General features: G+C 38.0%; 1 long non-coding RNA gene across 1 annotated transcript; it reads right to left on the bottom strand.

Moving 5' to 3' along the window:
* Positions 1–617: 617 nt before the first annotated feature.
* Positions 618–20,520, bottom strand: LOC104005490 (uncharacterized). The gene is made up of 3 exons (XR_678857.3): positions 20,438–20,520; positions 3,774–3,889; positions 618–1,773 (listed from the first exon to the last, which is right to left on the bottom strand). It is a non-coding gene; the product is annotated as an uncharacterized LOC104005490 (long non-coding RNA).
* Positions 20,521–23,828: the final 3,308 nt, after the last annotated feature.

The following is a 23,828-nucleotide window of genomic DNA, read 5'->3' as shown; positions in this document are numbered from 1 at the left end:
TAAAAATCCTTAAGTGGCTTTCTCTTGCACACTAGATAAAGTTTAAGTTCTATAAAATAGCTTGTGCCATGATCATGCCAAAGCTAACTTTCCCAGCTTCAGCTCTTGCTGTTCTCCTTTTAGACTTGACACTCCAGCGATGGAACATTCCACAGTTTCTCAGGTACACCATGCCCATTATTGCTTCCTGGTCATGGCACATGGGACTTTCACTGCTTGAAAAATTTCTGTATTCCTTTTTTTCTGGTTCATTTCTACTAGGTCTTTAGATGTCAGCTTACACTTTTTTTTTTCTCTAACCTGCCTGGCCTGCTGCCCTCTCTCCATGCTACCTTATGCCAAGTCTTTGTTAAGAACCCTTCTCTATGCTCTCGTCACACCGTACACTTCCTCTAGTAGTGTAATTAAATAACTCAGTGTTCTCTAATTACATGCACCTTCTTTGGAGATTACTGAGACTCTGAGACCTTTGGGGTTAGGAGTGACTACTATGAGGCAAGCATCAAATAAATAAGTGATGGAATTTGGTGCTCTTCATATCTTTACACCAGCAGTCCCTCTCGATTATTTCCTGCTATGTAGATGTCTACTGGCCCCTCAGATTCAACATGCTTCCTTCTCCATGGACCAGAGAACTTGAAGTCTCTCTCACACCTCACATCAGTCATCACCAGATTCTATTGAATATTTCTTGACTATCTCTTAAGTCTTGCTGCTGTTTTCTTTCCACTACCACCGTCTTAGGCAAGACTCTCTTTATTTCTCACTATTTCTAGTTACTCAAAAATATATATCTGTGTCTATAATTCACTTATTTCTGTCTTCCAACTTATTCTCAACGCTGCTGGCAAACCCATTCCTGGTTTCTTCTGCTTTGAATGCTTCACTTTCTCCTCCTAGGCATTTGGGTATAGTTCAGATGCTTTAAGAGACATTTCTATCCATTCATAATCTACCCTACCCTACATTTTTTATCTCCTCCCATTTTCTCCCCTCACCACTTACACAAAATGCTCTAAAGATATCAAGCTTATGACAATATCCTAAACATAGTTTCCATGCTTTGTTCTAAATGTATTCACAAATACTATTATTTCTGCCAAAATGGTGTTTTTATTTCTCCAGAAGGACTTTTATTCATCTTCAGAATTCAGTTCAAACATCCTCTCATTCCAGAAATCCTTTATTCAATATTTTCCTCTAAGAGTTACTCACTTCCCCTGAGCTGTCTTTGGTTCTTGTTTATATTCCTATTGTACTTACTTTTATGTCTTTTTCTTCTTCTAGACCCTGAGGTCCTTAAGAACAGAGACTGAGCTTTACCTATCTCTGATATTTCAGTGACCAGACCATCACCTAATGCATGGTAGTCATTTACAGACTTTGTTAGAATGAATGGATGAATAATGGTTATCCCTTGTCACACACAGCTTGAACTTGCCATTGATTCTAAGGGCACTGAATACCCCTGCCCTTTGTATTTACAGCATTTGCCAAAGCATTTAGTTTTTAACTTACAAAGAAATAATTAAACAGAAAGGATCCTGTTGCCTTGATCTTGAAATCAATAAGCATTTATCTTATCATGCCTTCTGCAGAGTAGCCAGGAAAATCTAAGTGAAATTGTGAGGACGTTGACATTGCCTTTGCTATCATCCCAGCTTCCCTTTTAGAGGTCATTTCTTCCCTTCTGAAATTGTTTGCTTTCTAACCTTCTTTTTATCCCCAGCACATTTACTGCATTTCCTCTTCTGGGACACTTCATTTTCTTGTCTGTAACAGAATCATAGACATTTTAATCAGCAATAATTGTTAAAGTAAATTGAGATTCTTTTTTGAACGTTTGGTCTGGAAGGAATGAATCTACTTATGAGATCAAAGGAATAGAATGTTTGAAATTGAGTCTATTCCAGAAACTATATAATATGTGTTCCGTGTAATCAGAGATGACTTGGCTTCACCCTTCTTTTTATAAATGAGAACGAGCTAAGTCCTCAGACACTGCTAAGCAGTTCTATAACAATCTACTGTCACTCACAAATTCCCACAAAGTGTTGGGCAGGTAAGTGTAAATAGTTTTTCTATCACATTTCCAGAGAGAACTGTTGACATTGGAATACCATTTAAAACTTAGAGAAAAAAATCTCTGATCTAAAATGGTAAAAATTTGAGCACAAGGTGAGGAAACCCTACATGACGTTTAATTATAGAGACATTATTTAATCATTAATACCACATGGTAAGTTGAAGAAAACAGGGCAACTTCCCACAAATTTTCTGTTCAGAATTGTAGAAGCACTCAATGAGTAAACACACAAAACCAGTTCTTGTTTACATGGGAGTTAATTCATGATGTTACATTATGGGAAATATCTATTGTTGCTAGGATAGATCTACAAGGTTTCCTCTTTTCCTTCAAACGAATAATACTGTAGGTATCCCCTGGAGGGGATAGTAATGGCATGATTTTATGCGGTTGATGCCTGAGATGCTGCAAAGGGGGATTAAAAAAGGCTGACAAGAATTTGGAGTTGTGGCAAATCAACAGGCCTGGCCTTGCTAATTGTACTGAGCATCACACTGAAAATTTTGCTGATTGCAGTCCCTGCCTGGGAAATGCACACCCAGTCTCCTAATTAGCAGTAACAGCATTAATAATCTTCCAAAAAATACCTTCTCCAAGCTCTTTGTTTTCTTTCAAGTTTCTATAGCTATTTTTCTCACATTTTCTCTCTGGAGTTAGAGTTAGGAAACTAAATGATAACCCTTGAATGCCAATTAGATATGAGGCACTCTGCAATATATTATTTCATTTCATTATTGTGTGGCCAAAATAAAGACCACACTCCCATCTATAGATGTGGAAACTGAAGCAAAAAGTTTGAATAACTTGCCAGAGATAATAACCATTAGCAGGCATGTCCCAAAGGACCACACTGCCACATCTCCGATAAGCATTTTTTAAATTTGGGAATATGGGTATATAGTGGGTAGAAATTTCATGCCACAAACTCAGGTGTGCAAGAAGCATAACATGATTTTTCCACATAAAACAAAATTTATTATAAATACTTCATCTGGCCAGTTGGTGGGAATTTTAGCTCAATCCATTTCTTCCCATTGCCTATTCGTTGGAGTGGTGTCTCGGTTCTAATGGGCTTCCATAATAATGTAAGGCACTAAAGGAAGCATGCAGGCTGAGTCATCAGCTATCCATGCTGGCACCTACTGAGATGTCCTCATTCCTCACTATCTTTAGGTGCTGGTCTATGCAGGTCCTTTCTGAGTTCATCCCCAAAACCAGTCTTCAACCTAACAGCTAGGCTCATTTGAGTCCAGCTTTCTCCCACTTAACCCAGGCCCCTGTTGGGTTTTGGGATTTTTCTCCAAGTCTGGATCTCACTGTGATTGGGAAACTTGGTTTGGTCAACTATAGCCCTTCGCCCTTTCCATGCTCTTCTCAGATGCAGGCACGTTTTTACCACTCCCTTATCTCACTGGGCAGTGGGCAATAGTAAGGCTGTCTACATCTCACCTGACTGAACACACCTCAAAGTCATTTATACTCTGGCATCTTGCCTTTCGCCTGGTGTCTACCTGGGAAAGAAAGCATAGGTTACCCCTGCACTGGAATCTCTCAAATTATCTGAGATTTCTGCTATATCTCTATACCCCAAACTGATCCCAGAAGAGGGGCAGGTTCCAGCCCAACCCGACCCATATTTCAGTAGCCCACACTGTCCCTTCAGCCTTTGTTAATGCAATCCTCTCACCTCATCAAGGAGCTTTTAGTTTTTGAAGGATGGTGTTTCCTTAGTGTTATTCTCATTAGATCCATCTTCCAATTCTACTGTATATTTTATACATATAACTTTTTTCTCTTGACAATCTAGAATTTTAAAAGAAAAAAGTAATTTGTACTTTGTTTATTCTGTTTCAGCATTTCCAACCCTTCCTTGGAGCAATAACTCTAGAGCTCTCTAAACATCTGCCTGAAGGGGAGAAGGGCCATGGGTAACAGGAAATACATTAGTTGGAAAGCACTTTGGTTGGTTTTTCCAACATAATATTTTACCACATTCCAACATAAAGTAATTAACCAGCAATTTCTAGAATGAAACAGTGCTTGAAATTAAAGAGAACAACAGGCATTATAATAGAGATAAAATAAAATAAAATTTTAGAGAATGACCAACACCGTAATGTAAGCCTAGAGACATCAGGGGGAAGGGGAGGGGAATAAGTCCAAAATGTCAATGAAGCCCAAGAAGGTGTTAATTTTCTATCAATTAAGCATCTTCTTTGGATCATGTTCAGTGCTATGTCCTTTTTAAAAATTAACTTTTAAGCTCTCCAAAAATCTACAAGATAGGTTTCATTATCTCCATTTTTGCATAAGGGCAAAATGTAAGCCCAGATGAAAGTGACTTGTTCAAACTTCCCCCACTCCCCATAATATGCTTCAGACCTAGAAAGATTAAGAGGAGCAGATTATTACCTGTAACAAAAATTACTGCCAAAAAAAAAAAAAGAATATAAGGGAACTTATCCTTCTCCTTTTAAGAAGCTACAATTCCAAAACTGGATGAAGACTGTAAAAGAAAGAAAATTATCAGCACACTTGATTTTTGCTTATAAATGCAAAAAGTATAAATAAAATATTAACTGAATCTAAAGGAGTATTAAAATGAATCATGAAACCAATGAGAACAAAGACACAATGCGCCAGAATCTCTGGGACACATTTAAAGCAGTATGTAGAGGGAAATTTATAGCACTAAATGCCCACAAGAGAAAGTAGTAAAGATCTAAAATCAACACCCTAATATCACAATTAAAAGAACTGGAGAAGCAGGAGCAAACAAATTCAAAAGCTAGCAGAAGGCAAGAAATAACTAAGATCAGAGCAGAACTGAAGAAGATAGAGACACAAAAAAAACCCTTCAAACAATCAGTGAATCCAGGAGCTGGTTTTTTGAAAAGATCAACAAAATAGACCGTTAGCAAGACTAATAAAGAAGAAAAAAGAAAAGAATCAAATAGACACAATAAAAAATGATAAAGGGGATATTACCACTGATCCCATAGAAATACAAACTACCATCGGAAAATATGATAAACACCTCTATGCAAATAAACTAGAAAATCTAGAAGAAATGGATAAATTCCTGGACACATACACCCTCCCAAGACTAAACCAGGAAGAAGTCAAATCTCTGAATAGACCAATAACGGGTTCTGAAATTGAGGCAATAATTAATAGCCTCCCAACCAAAAAAAAAAGTCCAGGACCAGATGGATTCACAGCCAAATTCGACCAGAGGTACAAAGAGGAGCTGGTACCTTTCCTTCTGGAACTATTCCAATCAATAGAAAAAGAAAGAATCCTCCCTAACTCATTTTATGAGGCCAGCATCATCCTGATACCAAAACCTGGCAGAGACACAACAAAAAAGGAAAATTTTAGGCCAATATCCCTGATGAACATCGGTGCAAAAATCCTCAATAAAATCCTGGCAAACCAAATCAAGCAGCAGATAAAAAAGCTTATCCACCATGATTAAGTTGGCTTCATCCCTGGGATGCAAGGCTGGTTCAACATACACAAATCAAAACATAATCCACCACATAAACAGAACCAACAACAAAAACCACATGATTATCTCAGTAGATGCAGAAAAGGCCTTCGATAAAATTCAACAGCCCTTCATGCTAAAAACTCTCAATAAACTAGGTATTGATGGAATGTATCTCAAAATAATAAGAGCTATTTATGACAAACCCACAACCAATATCATACTGAATGGGCAAAAACTGGAAGCATTCCCTTTGAAAACCGGCACAAGGAGGCCCTCTCTCACCACTCCTGTTCGACATAGTATTGGAAGTTCTGGCCAGGGCAATCAAGCAAGAGAAAGAAAAAAGGATATTCAGTTAGGAAAAGAGGAAGTCAAATTGTCTCTGTTTGCAGATGACATGATTGTATATTTAGAAGACCCCATCTTCTCGGCCCAAGATCTCCTTAAGCTGATAAGCAACTTCAGCAAAGTCTCAGGATACAAAATCAATGTGCAAAAATCGCAAGCATCCCTATACACCAAGAACAGACAAACAGAGAGCCAAATCATGAGTGAATTCTCATTCACAATTGCTACAAAGAGAATAAAATACCTAGGAATCCAACTTACAAGGGATGTGAAGGACCTCTTCAAGGAGAACTACATACCACTGCTCAAGGAAATAAAAGAGGACACAAACAAATGGAAGAACATTCCATGCTCTTGGACAGAAACAATCAACATCATGAAAATGGCCATACTGCCCAAAGTAATTTATAGATTCAATGCCATCCCCATCAAGCTACCACTGACTTTCTTCACAGAATTGGAAAAAACTATTTTAATTTCATATGGAACCAAAAAAGAGCCTGCATAGCCAAGACAATCCTAAGCCAAAGGAACAAAGCTGGAAGCCTCATGCTACCTGACTTGAAACTATACTACAAGGCTACGGTAACCAAAACAGCATGGTACTTATGCCAAAACAGATATATAGACCAATGGAACAGAACAGAGTCCTCAGAAATAACACCCCACATCTACAACCATCTGATCTTTGACAAACCTGACAAAAGAAAGCAATGGGGAAAGGATTCCCTGTCTAATAAATGGTGCTGGGAAAACTGGCTAGCTGCATGCAGAAAGCTGAAACTGGATCCCTTCCTTACACCTTATACAAAAATTAACTCAAGATGGATTAAAGACTTAAATGTAAGACCTAAAACCATAAAAAAGTCTAGAAGAAAACCTAGGCAATACCATTCAGGACATAGGCATGGGAAATGACTTCATGACTAAAACACCAAAAGCAATGGCAACAAAAGCCAAAATAGATAAATGGGATCTAATTAAACTAAAGAGCTTCTGCACAGCAAAAGAAACTATCAGCAGAGTGAACAGGCAACCTACAGATTGGGGGAAAATTTTGCAATCTATCCATCTGACAAAGGGCTAATATCCAGAACCTACAAAGAACTTAAACAAATTTACAGAAAGAAAAAGCAAAAAACAAACAACCTCCCATCAAAAAATGGGCCAAGAATATGAACAGACACTTCTTAAAAGCAGACATTTATGCAGCCAACAAACTTATGAAAAAATGTTCGTCATCACTGGTCATTACAGAAATGCAAATCAAAACCACAATGAGATACCATCTCATGGCAATTAGAATGGTGATCATTAAAAAGTCAGGAAATAACAGATGCTGGAGAGGATGTGGAAAAATAGGAATGCTTTTACTCTGTTGGTGGGAATGTAAATTAGTTCAACCATTGTGGAAGACAGTGTGGCGATTCCTCAAGGATCTAGAACTAGAAATACCATTTGACCCAGCAATCCCATTACTGGGTATATACTCAAAGGATTATAAATCATTGTACTATAAAGACACATGCACACATATGTTTATTGCAGCACTGTTCACAATAGCAAAGTCTTGGAACCAACCCAAATGCCTATTGATGATAGACTGGGTAAAGAAAATGTGGCACATATGCACCATGGAATACTATGCAGCCATAAAAAGATGGGTTCATGTCCTTTGCAGGGACATGGATGAAACTGGAAACCATCATTCTCAGCAAAGTACCACAAAAAGAGAAAACCAAACACTGCATGTTCTCACTCATAAGTGGGAGTTGAACAATGTGAACACATGGACACAGGGAGGGGAGCATCACACACTAGGGCCTTTTGCAGGTGGGGGGCTGGGGGAGGGATAGCATTAGGAGTAATATCTAACATAAATGTCAAGTTGATGGGTGCAGCAAACCAACATGGCACATGTATACCTATTTAACAAACCTGCATGTTTTGCACATGTATCCCAGAACTTAAAGTATAATAATTTAAACAAAATGTATAAAATAAAATACATCATGATCAAATAGAGCTTATTCAAGGAATGGGAAGAAAATTTAACATCAGAATATCTGTGTATCAACACGAGGATTGGACTAGGATAAAGAAAGTGAGGTATCTAGGGAGTGATATTGACAGAGGCATGCTATACACCAAAAACTTAGAGATTAGAGGATGGAGCAAGGTGGCAGAATAGAAGCCTTCACCAGTCATTCCTGTGTAGGAATAAAAGCACCTTCATAAGAATAAAAAATCAGGTAAGCAATCACATTATCTGGTTTTAACTTCTTATCTCTGAAAGCGGTACTGAAGAGGGTACCAAAGACAGTCTTCAATCACTAATGCCACCCTTCCCCCTTCCCTCCACACTGCCCCACCTCTCCAGCAGCAGCCATGTGGTGTAGAGAATCTGAGTGCTTGTGGGAGGGAGAGTGCAGCAACTGTGGGGCCCTGCATAGAACTCAGTGCTGTTCTATTACAGAGGAAAGCAAAACCAGGTAGAAGTCCACCGATACCAGCCCATAGAGGGAGCATTTAAGCCAGCCCTAGCCAGAGGGGACTCACCCATCCTAGCATTTGGAACTTGAGTTTTGGCAAGCCTTGCCATGATGGGCTAAAGTGCTCTGGGGTTCTAAATTAATCTGAAAGGCTGTCTAGGCCACAAGGACTGCAATTCCTAGGCAAGTACTAGTGCTGTGCTAGGCTCAGAGCCAGTGGACATGGGGGAAACACAACCTAGTGACACACCAGCTGCAATGGCTAAGGAATTGTTTGCATCACCCCTCCCCCAAACCAGGGCAGTGCAGCTCACAGCAACAAAAGTGACTCCTTCCTTCTGCTTGAGATGAGGAGGGAGGAGGGAGTAAAGAGGACTTTGTCTTGCACCTCGGATACCAGCTCAGCCACAGTAGGATAAGGCACTGGGCAATCATAAAGCCCTTGTTCCAGGCCAGAGCTACTGGATGGCATATGTAGACACACCCTGGGCCAGAAGGGAACCTTCTGCCTTGAAGGGAAGAACCCAGTCCTGGCAGGATTTATCACTTGCTGACTAAATAGCCCTTGGGCCCTGAATAACCAGTAGCAATACCCAGGTAGTATGCCTTAGGCTTTGGGCATACTGAGCACTCTGAGACATGCTGGCTTCAGATGAGACTCAGTACATTCTCAGCTCTGGTGGCTATTGTGAGAGACTCCTACTTAAGAAAAGCTGAGGGGAAAGCAAAGGGGACTTTGTCTTGTACCTTAGGTACCAGCTCGACCACAGGTGAATAGAGCATCAAGTGGGCTCTTGTGGTCCCTGATTCCACGCTTCAGCCCGTGAATGGCATTTCTGTATCTGCCTTGGGACAGAGGGGAGTCCACTGCCCTGAAGGATGAGTCTCAGGCCTACTAGGATTCACAACAATCTGACTAAAGAGCCCTTGGGCCTTAAGTGAACATCAGTGGTAGCCTGTCTGTACCTCCCATGGGTCTGTGGTTGTGGTAGCCATGGGTAGAGGCTCTTCTGCCTATGGAAAAGAGAGGAAAGAGTGGGAAGGACTTGGTCATATGGTTTGAGTGCTAGCTTAGCTGCAATAGACTAGAGCACCTGGTAGATTTCTAAGATATTTGACTCCAATCTCTGGCTCCAAGATGGCATCTCTGGAACTTCCTGGGGCCCAAGGGAATTTGCCAACCTGAAGGAAAGGGTAGGATCCTGGCTGGCTTCACCACCTACTTACTCTGGAGCACTAGGACCTTGAGGAAACATAATCTGTAGCCAGGTAGTGGTTGCAGTGGGCCTTGGGTGAGACCCAGTGCCATGCTGGCTTCAGGTCAGACCCAGTGCTGGTTTCCACAGGGATGCTTGTGTCCCCCTATCCCCAGACCCAGGTGGCTCAGCACAGAAAGAGACTGTTTGGGAGAAAGTAAAGAAAGAGAACAAGAGTCTCTGCCTGGTAATCCTAAAATTCTTCCAGGTCTTATCCAAAACCACTGTACTAGGCTAGTTTTTCATTTTTATAAAAAAAATATGTGAGACTAGGTAATTTATAAAGAAACAAGGTTCAACTAGCTCACAGTTCTGCAGGCTTTACAGGAAGCAAGCTCCTAGCATCTGATCCACTTCTAAGAAGGTATCAGGAAGCTTACAATCAAGGTGGAAGTTGAAGGATTTCCACCTTGTAGTAGGCATGTTACATGGCAAAAGGAGGGGCAAGAAAGAGTGGGGCGGGGAGATGCCACACACTCTTAAATGACCATATCTCATGAAAACTCACTATCTTGAAGACAACACCAAGCCATGAGGGATCTGCCGCATGATCCAAACACTTCCCACCAGGCCCCACCTCCAGCCTGGGAGGGAGGAGGTGTCCTGCAGAGCCACAGGGATGGAACTGCCCAAGACCATGGAAACCAATCTCTTGCATCAGCATGACCTGGATGTGAGACATGGAGTCAAAGGAGATCATTTTGGACCTTGAAGATCTGACTGTGCTGCTGAGTTTTGAACTTGAATGGGGCCTGTAGCCCCTTTGTTTTGGCCACTTTCTCACATTTGGAACAGCTGTATTTACCCAATGCCTATAGCCCCATTGTATCTAGGAAGTAACTAACTTGCTTTAGATTTTACAGGCTCATAGGTGGAAGGGACTTGCCTTGTCTCAGATGAGGTGTTGGACTGTGGACTTTTGAGTTAATGCTGAAATGAGTTAAGACTTTGGGAGACTGTTGGGAAGGCATGATTGGTTTTGAAATGTGAGGACATGAGATTTGGGAGGTGCCAGGGGTGGAATGATGTGGCTTGGCTGTGTCCCCACCCAAATCTCATCTTGAATTCCCACATGTTGTAGGAGGGACCCAGTGGGAGGTAATTGAATCATGGGGGCACTTCTTTATCATGCTGTTCTCGTGATAGTGAATAAGCCTCATAAAATCTGATCGTTTTAAAAAGAAGAGTTCCAGCCACACACGGTGGTTCACGCCTGTAATCCCAGCACTTTGAGAGGTTGAGGTGGGTGGATCAAGAGGTCAGGAGTTCAAGACCAGCCTGGCCAAGATGGTGAAACCCCGTCTCTACTAAAAATACAAAATATTAGCTGGGTGTGGTGGCAGGTGCCTGTAATCCTAGCTACTCGGGCAGCTGAGGCAGAGAATTGCTTGAACCTGGGAGGCAGAGGTTGCAGTGAGCCGAAATCGTGCCACTGCACTCCAGCCTGGGCAGAAAAAAAAAAAAAAAGAAGAGTTCCCCTGCACAACCTCTCTCTCTTTGGCTGCCACCATGTAAGAAGTGCCTTTCACCTTCTGCCATGACTGTGAGGCCTCCTCAGCCACATGGAACTGTAAGTTCATTAAGTCTATATTTTTTCCCCAATCTCGAGTATGTCTTTATCAGCATCATGAAAACAGACTAATACAGAAGACATACATGCGGCCAGAAAGCATATGAAAAAAAGCTGAACATCACTGATCATTAGAGAAATGCAAATCAAAACCACAGTGAGATGCCATCTCACACCAGTCAGAATGACAATTATTTAAAAAGTCAAAAAACAACAGATACTGTTGAGGTTATGGAGAAAAAGGAATACTTTTACCCTGTTGATGGGAGTGTAAATTAGTTCAATCATTGTGGAAGGCAAGATGGAAATTCCTCAAAGACCTAGAGGCAGAAATACCATTAGATCCAGGAATCCCATTACTGAATACATACCCAGAGGAATACAAAGCATTCTACCATGAAGACACACACACGTGAATGTTTATTGTAGCAGTATTCACAATAGTAAAGACATGGAATCAACCTAAATGCCCATCAATGATGCACTGGATAAAGAAAATGTGCTACATATACACCACTGAATACTATGAAGCCATAAAAGGGAACAAGATCATGTTCTTTGCAAAGACATGAATGAAGCTGGAGGTCATTATCCTTAGCAAGCTAACACAGGAACAGAAAACCAAATACCACATGTTCTCACTTACTAGTGGGCGCTAAATGATGAGAACACATGAATACATGAGGGGGTGGACAACACACACTGGATCCTGTCAGAGGGTGAGGGGTGGGAAGAGAGAGAGGATCAGGAAGAATAGCTAGTAAATGATAGTCTTAATACTTGGATGATGGGATGATCTGTGTAACAAACCACCACGACACATGTTTACCTAGGTAACAAACCTGCTCATCCTGCACATGTACCCCTGAACTTAAAGTAAAATTTGGTAACACATAAAAAAAGAAATACTAAAGGGAGCTCTTCAATCAGAAAAAAATTATGTTAAAGAGTAATAAGAAATCATCTGAATGTACAAAATTTACTAGTAATACTAAGTACACAGAAAAACATAGAGTATTTTAACTCTGTAAGTATGATGTGAAAACTGTTCTTACATAAAAAGACTAAAAAACGAACCAATCAAAAATAACTACAGCAAGTTTTTAAGGCAGAGATAGTATAGTAAGATATAAATAGAAACAATAAAAAGTTAAAAGTGGAGAACAGTTAAAATGTCGGGCTTTTATTAGTTTTCTTTTGCTTCCTTGTTTGTGTATACAATCAGTGTTGTCAGTATAATGTTAAAATAGCGAATTATAAGATAGTATTCGCAAGTGTCATGATAACCTCAAATAAAATACAAAAGATACACAAAAATATAAAGCAGTACATTAAAACATACTACCAGAGAAAATAATCTCCACTTAAAGGAAGACAGGAAGGAAAGAAAGAAAAAAAGACTAGAAAACAACCAGAAAACAAATAAAAAATTGGCAGGAGTAAGTCACTGTTTATCAATAACAACATTGAATGTAAATAGAATAAACTCTTCAATAAAAAGACATAGAGTGGCTGAGTGGATTAAAAAACAAAACCCACTGATCTGTTCTCTACAAGAAACACACTTACCCTATAGAGACACACAAAGACTGAAAATAAAGGGATGGAAAAAGATATTTAATGCCAATGGAAACCAAAAAAGAGTAGGAGAAATGACACTTATATCAGATAAAATAGATTTTAAGACAAAACTATAAGATGAGACAAAGAAGATAGTTACATAATGATAAAATGGTCAGTTCAGCAAGACAATATAACAATTGTGAATATATATGCACCCAATATTGAAGCACTCATATATATAAAGCAAATATTATTAGATCTAAAGAGAGACATAGGCTCCAGTAAAATAATAGCTGGAGACTTCAACAGCCCACTTTCAGCGTTGGACTGATCTCTAGACAGAAAATCAACAAAGAAACATTGGACTTAATCTGCACTTTAGACCGAATGGACCTAAATAGATATTTACAGAACGTTTCATCCAGGAGCTGCAGAATATACATTGTTCTCCTCAGCACATGGACCATTCTCACTGATAGACTATATGTTAAGTCACCAAAAAGTCTTAAAACATTAAAAAAATTAAAATAATTTCAAATATCTTCTCTGATCACAATGGGATAAAACTAGATATTAATAACAAGAGGAAATTTGGAAACTATACTACAAACATATGGAAATTAAACATTATATTCCTGAATGACCAGTAGGTCAATGAAGAAATTAAGAAGGAAATTGAAAAATTTTTTGAAACAAATGATAGTGAAAACACAACATTCCAAAACCTGTAGAATACAGCAAAAGGAGTACTAAGAGGGAAGTTTATAATTATAAGCACCCATGTCAAAAAAGAAGAAAAACTTCGAATAAATAACCTAATGATGCATCTTAAAGAATTAGAAAAGTAAGAGAAAACCAAACCCCAAATTAGTAGAAGAAAAGAAATAATAAACATCACAGAAATAATAAAGACAAATGAAATTGAAATGAAGAAAACAATATAAAATATCAACAAAACAAAGTTTTTTTAAAAAAAGATAAGCAAAATTGACAAACTTCTAGCCTAAGTAACTAAGAAAAAAAGGGAGAAGACTCAAATAAATAAAATTAGAGATGAAAAAGGAAACATTACAATTGATACCAAAGAAATTCAAAGGATTATTACTGGCTACTTCAAGCCAATACATTGGAAAATCTAGAAAAAATTGACAAATTCCTAGACATATAAAACCTACCAAGATTGAACCATGAAGAAATTGAAACCCTGAATAGACCAATAACAAGTAATGAGATTGAAGCATCATAAAAAGTCTCCAAGTAAAGAAAAGCCCAGGACCCTATGGCTTCTCTGCTGAATTCTACTGAGCATTTAAAGAATAAATATATACCAATCCTACTCAAACTATTTCAAAAAGTAGATGAGGACGGAATACTTCCAACCTCATTCTATGAGGCTACATTACCCTGATACCAAAATGTGACAAAGACACATCAAAAAAGGAGAAAACTACAGGCCAATATCACTGATTAATGTTGATGAAAAAGTCCTCAACAAAATACTAGCAAACTGACTTCAACAGCACATTAAAAAGATCATTCACCATGGGCAAGTGAGCTTAACCCAGGGATGCATGAATGGTTCAACATACACAAATCAATCAATGTGATACATTGTATCAACAGAATGGAGGGCAAAAAACATATGATCATTTCAGTTGATACCAAAAAAGCATTTGATAAAATTCAACATCCCTTCATGGTAAAAAGCCTTTAAAAAACTGGGGATAGAAGGAACATACCTCAACATAATAAAAGTCATATATGACAAACCCATAGCTGGTATCATACTAATGAGGAAAAACTGAAAGCCTTTCCTCTAAGATCTGGAGTATGACAGGGATTCTCACTGTCACCACTGTTATTTAACATAATATTGGAAGTCCTAGCTAGAGCAATCAGTAGAGAGAAAGAAATAAAAAATATTCAAATTTGAAAGGGAGAACTCAAATTATCTTTGTTTGCAGATGATATGATCTTATATTTTGAAAAACCTGCAGACTCCACAAGAAAACTATTAGAATTCCTAAGTTCAAAAGTTATAGAATACAAAGTTAACATGCAAAATCAATAGCATTTCTATATGCCAACAGCAAAGAATCTGAACAGTAATCCCATTTATGATAGTTACAAATAAAATAAAATACATAGGAATTAACTTAACCAAAGAAGTGAAAAATCTCCACAATGGCAACTATAAAACATTGATGAAAGAAATTGAAGAGGACACAGAACAAAAGAGAAAAATATTCCATGTTCATGAATTGAAAGAATGAATATTGTTAAAATGTCCATACTACCCAAAGAAATCTACAGATTCATTGCAATCTCTATGAAAATACCAATGGCATTCTTCACAGAAATAGAAATAACAATGCTAAAATTTATATGGAACCAAAAAAGACCCAGAATAGCCAAAGCTATCCTGAGGAGAAAGAACAAAACTAGAGGAATCGCATTACCTGACTTCAAGTTGTACTACAGAAGAATAGTAACCAAAACATCATGTTACTGGCATAAAAACAGACATATTGACCAATGAAACAGAATAGAGAACCCAGAAACAAATTCATATATCTATAGTGAACTCATTTTCCACAAAGTTGCCAAGAACATACACTGAGGGAAAGATAGTCTTTTCAATAAAGATAGTCTTTCCCAGCTGCTGGGAAAACTGGATAGCCATATGCAGAATAATGAAACTAGATCCTATCTCTCACCATATACAAAAATAAAATCAAAATGGACTGAAGACTTAAATCTAAGTCTTCAATCTGTGAAACTACTACAAGAAAACTTTGGGAAAAAATCTCCAGGACATTGTTCTGGGCAAAGATTTCTTGAGTGATACCCCATAAGCACAGCACTATTTACAGTAATCAAGATTTGGAAGCAACCTAAGTGTCCGTCAACAGATGAATGGGTAAAGAAAAGGTGGTACACATACATAATGGATTACTATTCAGCCATAAAAAGAATGGGATCCTGTCATTTGAAACAACATGGATAGAACTGAAGATAATTACGTTAGGTGAAATAAGGCAGGCACAGAAAGATAAACTTTGCACGTTCTCACTTATTTGTGGGAGCTAAAATTTAAAACAATTGAACTCGTGGAGACAGAGAGTAGAAAAATGGTAACCAGAGGCTGGGATGGGTAGCTGGGGGTTGAGGGGGAGGTGGGGATGGTTAATGGGTACCAAAAAAAAATAGAAAGAATGAATAAGACATACTATTTTATAGCATGATATGGTGACTATAATATCATGCTATAAGTTATTATCAATAATAACTTAATTGTATATTTTTAAATAACTTAAAGGATATAATTGGATTGTTTGTAACTCAAAGGATAAATGCTTGAGGGGATGGATACCCCATTCTCCATGATGTGCTTATTTTTTTCTCTTTTAAGTGCCTGATATTCCATGAAACTATAGAATGTCTAGAATAAAAGGTGAAGCCATACTCTTAATAAATATGTTTATGCTCAAGTCTAAGCCAATACATGCAGTAAACAGTTTGAAAGGAACATAATTAACATTCTTGGTTTGATGTCAAGGCCTGAGGCATCATCCTGGGATGAAAAATAGTGTATGCGGCAAGGTCTTTATGAAAGTACTTATGAAAAGTTGAACAGAATAAGAAGTAAACCAAAAGAAAGGACTAAACAACATTTCACTGGCTAGTAAGATTTGAAAATTAATTCACAGTCAACACAATTCCATGCAATTTGCTGTATACTGAACATCTGGATAATGATGTTAATATATATCCTGCTTTTTTATACGCGTTAACCAAATAGCCTAACAAATGCAAAGTTATAACTGAAGTATTTACAGCCACAAATGAGCATTTCATGTTAAACAAAACAAAACAAACCCTCATGTTATTTAGAGGCAATCAAAGCCTGGTCCTGGTTCTGCAATACAGAAGGTGAAACACCCCAGGTGTGGCTTACTCCCTTCCATTTAGAAAGAAAATAAAAACTTAAAAAACAATTTTGAAATAAATTGACCATCTTTTCTTCTCACATGTAATCCATCAACCCTGCTTACTTGTATTTACAAATAGTTTTACATTTTTTCAAAGCCAAAATCTATTTTAATATCAGTTTGGGACATACATGAACAGTTCCTAGCAATTCTATGTTTTTGTTCTCCTAATAAGTTTTTTTCATTCGTTTGTCAAAAAAGAGAAAGGATTACAACAAAATAGATATAAGCATGGATGGTCTCACTGAAATTGAATTAATTAATTATCTGGAAAAATATACTGAAGATAAACATTTGAAAAGCTTGCTGCAATCAAAACCAAAAAGGTGGAATCCTCACCCTCCATAGATCCATTCCATTAGAAGACATTAACAGGGAATTTAAACATTTTTACTAAACGATAGGAGAGGCACAGATATGTACCTAGATGATGAAATGTTTATGTAAGTAGTTAGACAGTTAAACCCAAATACTGGTTTATTTCACAAAATCCAGTAAAACCAACTCTTACAATTAACATAAACTAAAATTTGGACATGTATGAGTTGTTGCCATCCACACATGTAATTTTAAGACAAGTCCCTTTGTAGTCTTTGGATAGTCTAAGATAAGGTGATTGGTTTATTTCTTGTGTGTTATAATGAATATTATTGCCAGAAAAAGAAAGATGAATCCAATACTGAGTGGTATATACTCTCTGTAGTACAGAATTTTAAGCCAATTTCCAAAAGAAAAAATTCCTTAGCAAATAATGCAAATATTTCCTCCATCTTTTTTCCCATCGTACCTGTAAGTAAAAAACCATAATTTGATTGTTAATCCCAGCATAGTGATATGCAGTGAGGCTTTTTTCTCACTGGGGAAATGAATAGTAATTTTGATAATTAGACTTGGACTTTACTCTAGCTTGGCTCTTCTTAGCTGTGTGAACTTGACCAATACGCTACACTTTCTATGCACCTCGGTTTCCTTCTCTGTACAATGCCCACCTCATAGGACATTTGTGAAGAGTGATTAAAATCATGCTTTTGGAAGGCTCAGACTGACAATGTGTGAACTGAATCCTGCCTATAGATATGGTTTGTTTGGCTTATACAAAGTTTAAAAATTTTAAAGTTCATTGACAATTTTAATTTTCTAAATTTAATCAGAAAATTAGGTAATTCAGATTTTGGATTTTTTGGTTTTAAATCTAAACACTGAAAACTTACAAGCTGAAACTGAATTAACTGGCTTACACTTGTTTCTCACTACTGCCTTTTCTCTTCACCCATCTTGCCCAGTAGATGTTTGTGTGCTTGTAATTCCCATTATTTAGAAAATATTTAATTGATTACACCAGTAATATCCCGCTAAGGTAAATGTTATTAGACAAAGTGATCTTGAGCACAAATTAAAACTCAGTGCTCATTAACAGGGAACATAAACATTTTTAATAAATGTTAGGAGAGGGACAGATACATACCTAGATGATGAAATGTTTATATAAGTAGTTAGACAGTTAAACCCATATACTGGTTTATTTCACAGAATCCAGCAAAACTGTCTCTTACAATTAACATAAACTAAAATTTGTTCATGGATGATTTGTTGCTATCCACAGATATGACGAACCATTCCTCAGGGAAAAAAAAAAGTTATCTATGTGAGATGCAAACGATAAGCCAAATGATGGTGACTAGTAAGTAGTTGTAGCAAGCAACAAGGACTTATCCCCTGAAAAACATGAGTGGGCATGTAGGCTCTAAGTGGAGTTAAACAGAATTCAGCTAATGAAAGCTCAGAGTCCTGATTCTTCTCAACAGGCTACCCAAATTTTCTTTGCAGTCATTTAAAGTTGCTGAACACAGTTTGATGAATTTTTAGGTCAGTATTTTTCAAACAATTTTCAAAGTGTATTTTTCAACATCCCCAATCATCCCAGAGGTCTATCTATATTCCTATTTTCTCCCCAAACCTTAACTAAAGTATACCATTATATACAAAAGTACAAAATTAAGTGTATTACTTATTGCATTTCCGCAAGTTGAACATACTGTTATAAACAGCACCCAGATCAAAAACCAGATTATTCGCACTCCAGAATCCCTGCCACTCCTGTGTTCCCTCCAGACACTACCCATTTGCCCTGTACAAGGGTAACAGCTGTCAGAACTTCTAATACCCTAAATTACTTTTGCTTGTTCTTAAACTTCATAAAAATGAGACCAAAAGGCACAATTCGTAAAAATATGTGCCTTTTATGTGTGGTTCCCTCCCCATATCATTATATTTGTAAGATTCAGTATCATTTTCAAATGCAGTTGTGTTGTAAGTCTATTCACATTGCAGAATTGTATTTCACTGTGTAAAAAACCCACAATTTATCCATTCTACTGTTTCCCATATGGGGATTTTATAGTGTTCCTGTAAATATTCTTGTGCTTTTTGGGGGGTGCACACATGAATGAATATATGTTGGGGTTCCTGTATTCCCAAGGTTCACTCTATGAGGTTTCTCGTAAACTTAGAGTTTTGTAGACCCCTGAATCCAATTACAGGGGCTGTCCTCAAATCCTGTTTAAGGCAGAGGTCACCTTGGGTTTCAATTATGCTCTAATTATGCTCCTGCTCTCTGACCCCTCCACCTCTCCTGAACTTGACCTGTCACTGTCTTGATCTTGGATTTCTAACCCCAATTTTCTATCTGCTTCCTGGCTTTGATGCACTGATGACACTTCTTCGATCTAGAAGTGATAGATAACAAAGACGGTTTACTGCGTGAGTTTTGCTTCAGGAGGCTTTTGTTAAAGGCACATATTAGAGCATCAGTGAGTATCAAGTTGATCTTAAATAAACATTGTTGGCCAAAATGATTTTTTTCTGTGTGTAAATAGTGCAAAAAAAAATGAGAAAAGAACATAACATTGAAGTAGCATGTGGCCACATGCAGAAGGAAAAATAGAGATTTACACAGCTAATACCCAACGGCTCATTCCAACTTCCTTGCCCCTTTTGTACAAAGATTTAAGAATTTGTGTCTACCATCTTAAAGCCATACACAAGCAGGTAGACAATAATAAACAAAAAAGCCAACATGGTTGAACCTGACTTCATTCACTCTGCTTTCTTGGCTTGGAAAACCCTTCCCTTGTTTGCTTCACGCCATTTTCATCTGTCACTCTCCACTTCGATGTCACCAACTCCAGGAAGGCTTCTGGACTCTCCAAGCATGGATAGGTTGTTTGCTCATTTGTAAGTCATATAGTTGTGTATTTTTGTCAGTTCAGTGGAGCATATCTTCCACCAGACCCTGTGGGGCAGGCTATTCCATGGGTTCTGCCATCAAGTTTGGGTCTGTTTTGTTCACTGTCACACCTTTCAACACTCAATTCAGAGTTTGGAATGTAGGAGCTGCTCCAGAAATGCTTGATAAATATGAGCATGAAGCCAGGGTATTACCCTCTTTCATCAACTAAAGACATGCGATAAGGAGAAAATAGACGTTGTATTTGAGAACAGTAGGAGACTGTTAGAACAAATAAAGGAATGGAAATACAGATTTTTAGAAAAGAATAAATGAGAACAACTAAAAAGAAAGCAGTTAGTGTTATTAGCTACTTTAACATTCAGTTTTCCATTAAGTAAAACCAGTCACCTTGCTCGGGGACATTCTGCTTCCTCCAGTTGCTGCCACTCCACACAGTTCTTCTGGTTCTGAGGAACAATCCAGAGAGAGGCTCTAATCTTGCTGAGCCAGCCACTCCTTTCTCTCTCATGACAGAGAGAACACACTTCCCACAGCTCCATGGTGTGCTGAATCCTGGAGGGAGACCTCCTCCAGGCACAGGGCATCCTTCCTGTCATCCCAGGGATGCTATTTTCTGCTCCTAGAGCTCTGATGCTTAAAAATGTGCTTTGGATCTCAAGCAGGTCAGTTTGAAAATTAGGTTTAAATGTAACCACACAAACTTCTAAAAATAGAATTCATCTACAGCTGGACAATATTGAAATGAGTAAAAACAGTAAGAAACTTGAGGATCAAGAGAAAAGAATGGTGGGGGCACCTCAAATTATAGAACTGATATCTGGGCTTAGCCTTTGTTGTTTAGTTGGTAACTTGACCTAAGCATTTACATTCTCAGAGTCCCATGTGCAGGTTAGGGTAAGGGTATGTTTCCCGGTGCCTCAAAGCCCCATTTAGAGATCCCTGATCTCAATTGTTTTGAAACCGTTACAACTTCCTTTTGAACCTCAATTTTAAAAGGTACAAAAAATAGAAAGAATGAATAGACCTAATCTTTGATAGCACAATAGTCAATAACTTTTTTAAATAACTTAAAGAGTGTAATTGGATTGTTTGTAACTCAAAGGATAAATGCTTGAGGGGGTGGATACCCCATTGTCCATGATGTGCTTATTTCACATTCCATGCCTGTATCAAAACATCTCAGATACCTCATAAATACATACACCTACCCACAAAAATCAAAAATTAAACAAAAATAATTGTATCCCCTAGGAACTGAATTAATAGAAGACTTGGTGTTTGAATTTGATAAAAGGTAAATTCAGGACTTCGTGGCAGCTTTTAAGTGTTCATCAATTTTTTCTGACTCTTTTCCCTTCGGAATTAGAATCCATGTTTCCTCCCCTTAAATCTGGCAGGCAATGACTACCTCAACCAATGGAGCAGGGTTTTTCAACCTCAGCACTATTGACATACTGGGCTACAAAATTCTTGTTGTGCATTATAGAATACTTAACAGCATCATTGAGCTCGACTTACTAAATGCCAGTAGCTCCCACCACCTTCAGTTGTACAAACTAAAAATGTATTCAGATACTGCCAAACATTCTCGAGGGTGGTTCCATGCACCCCAAAGGGGGAAGATGGGAAAATAAAATTGCCCCTCGTTGAGAACCACTGCAACCGAGAATGGCGGAAATGAGGTTACATGACTTCTGAAGCTAGCTATAAAAGTCACACAACATTCTCTTGATTTTCTTTGGATACTCACTCTGAGAGACACCACCACTCTGAAAATCTAACGACTCTGAAACTGCCCTGCTAAGGAGGCCATATATACACATTCGGAGTAACAACTGCTGAACCTGGGTGCCAGCCCCAGCTGAGTCTTTTGCAGATTCTTGATCCATAAAATCTGTGAGATAATAAAAATTGTTTTACCCTGCTAAATTCAGGATGATGTTACAGTGGTAATGCTTTCCTTGGTAATGTTTTATTGTTTTCAATGGTAATTGAAACATAATCATTGGGAAATTGGAAGAATATAGTTTACTTACGAAACAGGTTTTACTTGATTATACGTGTAGCTTATCAAATGATTAGCAGATACACAGGCGCCCACAGAATAAATTCTTTACCCTCAGTTATATGTGCTTGTGGTATGCTGAGAAAATAAGAGCTGGTGTCTTAAACTCGTTCTAGTCCTTGTTGTTTTTTTTTCTCAAGAGAAAATATTTTGAAGATGTAAGAGTTAAAGAAAACATCTGGTTTATGGGAAAATTATAAGAACATGCTTTCCCCTACGACCTTCCCACCACTCCCACAGTGGCACATTAGCAGATTCTCAGACCTTAGCAACAAAATCAATAACAACAGGCTAACATAATTACTCTGTAGAGAGGGCAGATTGTGTCGATTATTACTTTATTAAGCAAAAACAACATGTGTGAAAGAACAGCATCCTGCAAAGACGGAAGAATTGGGAGAACGCAGGAAAGAGGGCAAGGCAGCTCATAAATATGCTGAACTGAAGAAATCAGGATCACACCCCAGAATGGCAGGAAAATGAATGTTTACTTTTTCTGGCTGATTATTTGCTTAGGGATACCTCAGCATTTCTAAAAGATAAATGCCTTGGCTGTGGTTCTATCAGTCTGCTTTATTTAATTTCACAAAAGCGAATGCTCAAATGTTAAAATATTTGTTCTCTTCTCACTTGTGGTTTACTTCATTTTCTACTCAAAGTGGAATGACCCTTCAAGGTAATGTTTGAAGCATATGAATTACTCGGTGTTCATCTGGCACTGGTTCTGTGATAAGTTCTTGGCATATTTTCATTGTTTTACAAAACACCTCTGGGAGGTGTTTGAAGTAAAATGATTTGTTCCCATTCATCTTGCTCAAGGAGGTCAAGATAAAACAAAGATTTAGAACCTCAAATCTTCCACACAGCCCGTGTTTTTCCTCTGGCCCTTCACCACTTGGGGTAAAAAGAAGCATCTCATGTTGGAAGTAGGCTGCTTGTTTTCCTGTTTACCCTCAGATCGATTTCCTGGTCATTCCCTTCTTTACCCAGTACCACAGAGGGCAGATCCACCATCTGGATTTCCCAGGTTCCCCTGCCATCTGCTTCTGACTCTGCTCAACCAACAGGAGACACTGGAACGAGGTTGAGGGGTGGAAGATGGAAGAAGCAGCCAGAGAATTTCTTCCCCTCTCTATTCTTCCTCAGGGTAGCATTTCCTCCATGGTCCCAGCTGTTGCCAGGTAACTCCAGCCATGGATCAAGTTCCAGTCTAGCTCTGCAACCACTGTCTCTTCTTCTTGTCCTTTCTTAGGGTTAGTAACAGCTAATATTCCAAATTTTGAATTTCGTCTAATGAACAATATTACATAAACTCTTGTTTTCCTAACTGGACTGTAACACAGGGAACTCTAGCTCCAACTGAAGCCCAACTTGAAATCTAGATATTGTATGTTACATTTTAATGAAATATAAAAAGCATCAAAATCTTTATATTATTTCATAGTATATTGATTGACTTTACAGTTTAGGTCAGAAAGTTTTAGAGTAACGTAATCCTCTGATATGTTTCCTATGTATCTTAAATAAACTTTATTGGGGTATAATTTACATATAATAAAATGCATTAAAGACATCGTCCTTCACATTTCTTTTTTTGAAAAGTCTTTCAAATGTTTTTCCCAGTTTTCATTGGATTGTTTATCAAAAAATCACTCCTGTACAGTTATGGTTTCTGGTTCTGCACGTAAGGAGCTTGAAAATTGCTACTCCCTC

Source organism: Pan troglodytes, chromosome 2 (genome assembly GCF_028858775.2).
Source record: "Pan troglodytes isolate AG18354 chromosome 2, NHGRI_mPanTro3-v2.0_pri, whole genome shotgun sequence".
NCBI lineage: Eukaryota > Metazoa > Chordata > Mammalia > Primates > Hominidae > Pan > Pan troglodytes.
Note: the sequence above shows the minus strand (reverse complement) of the source record. Positions and strands in the feature narration are given on the sequence as shown.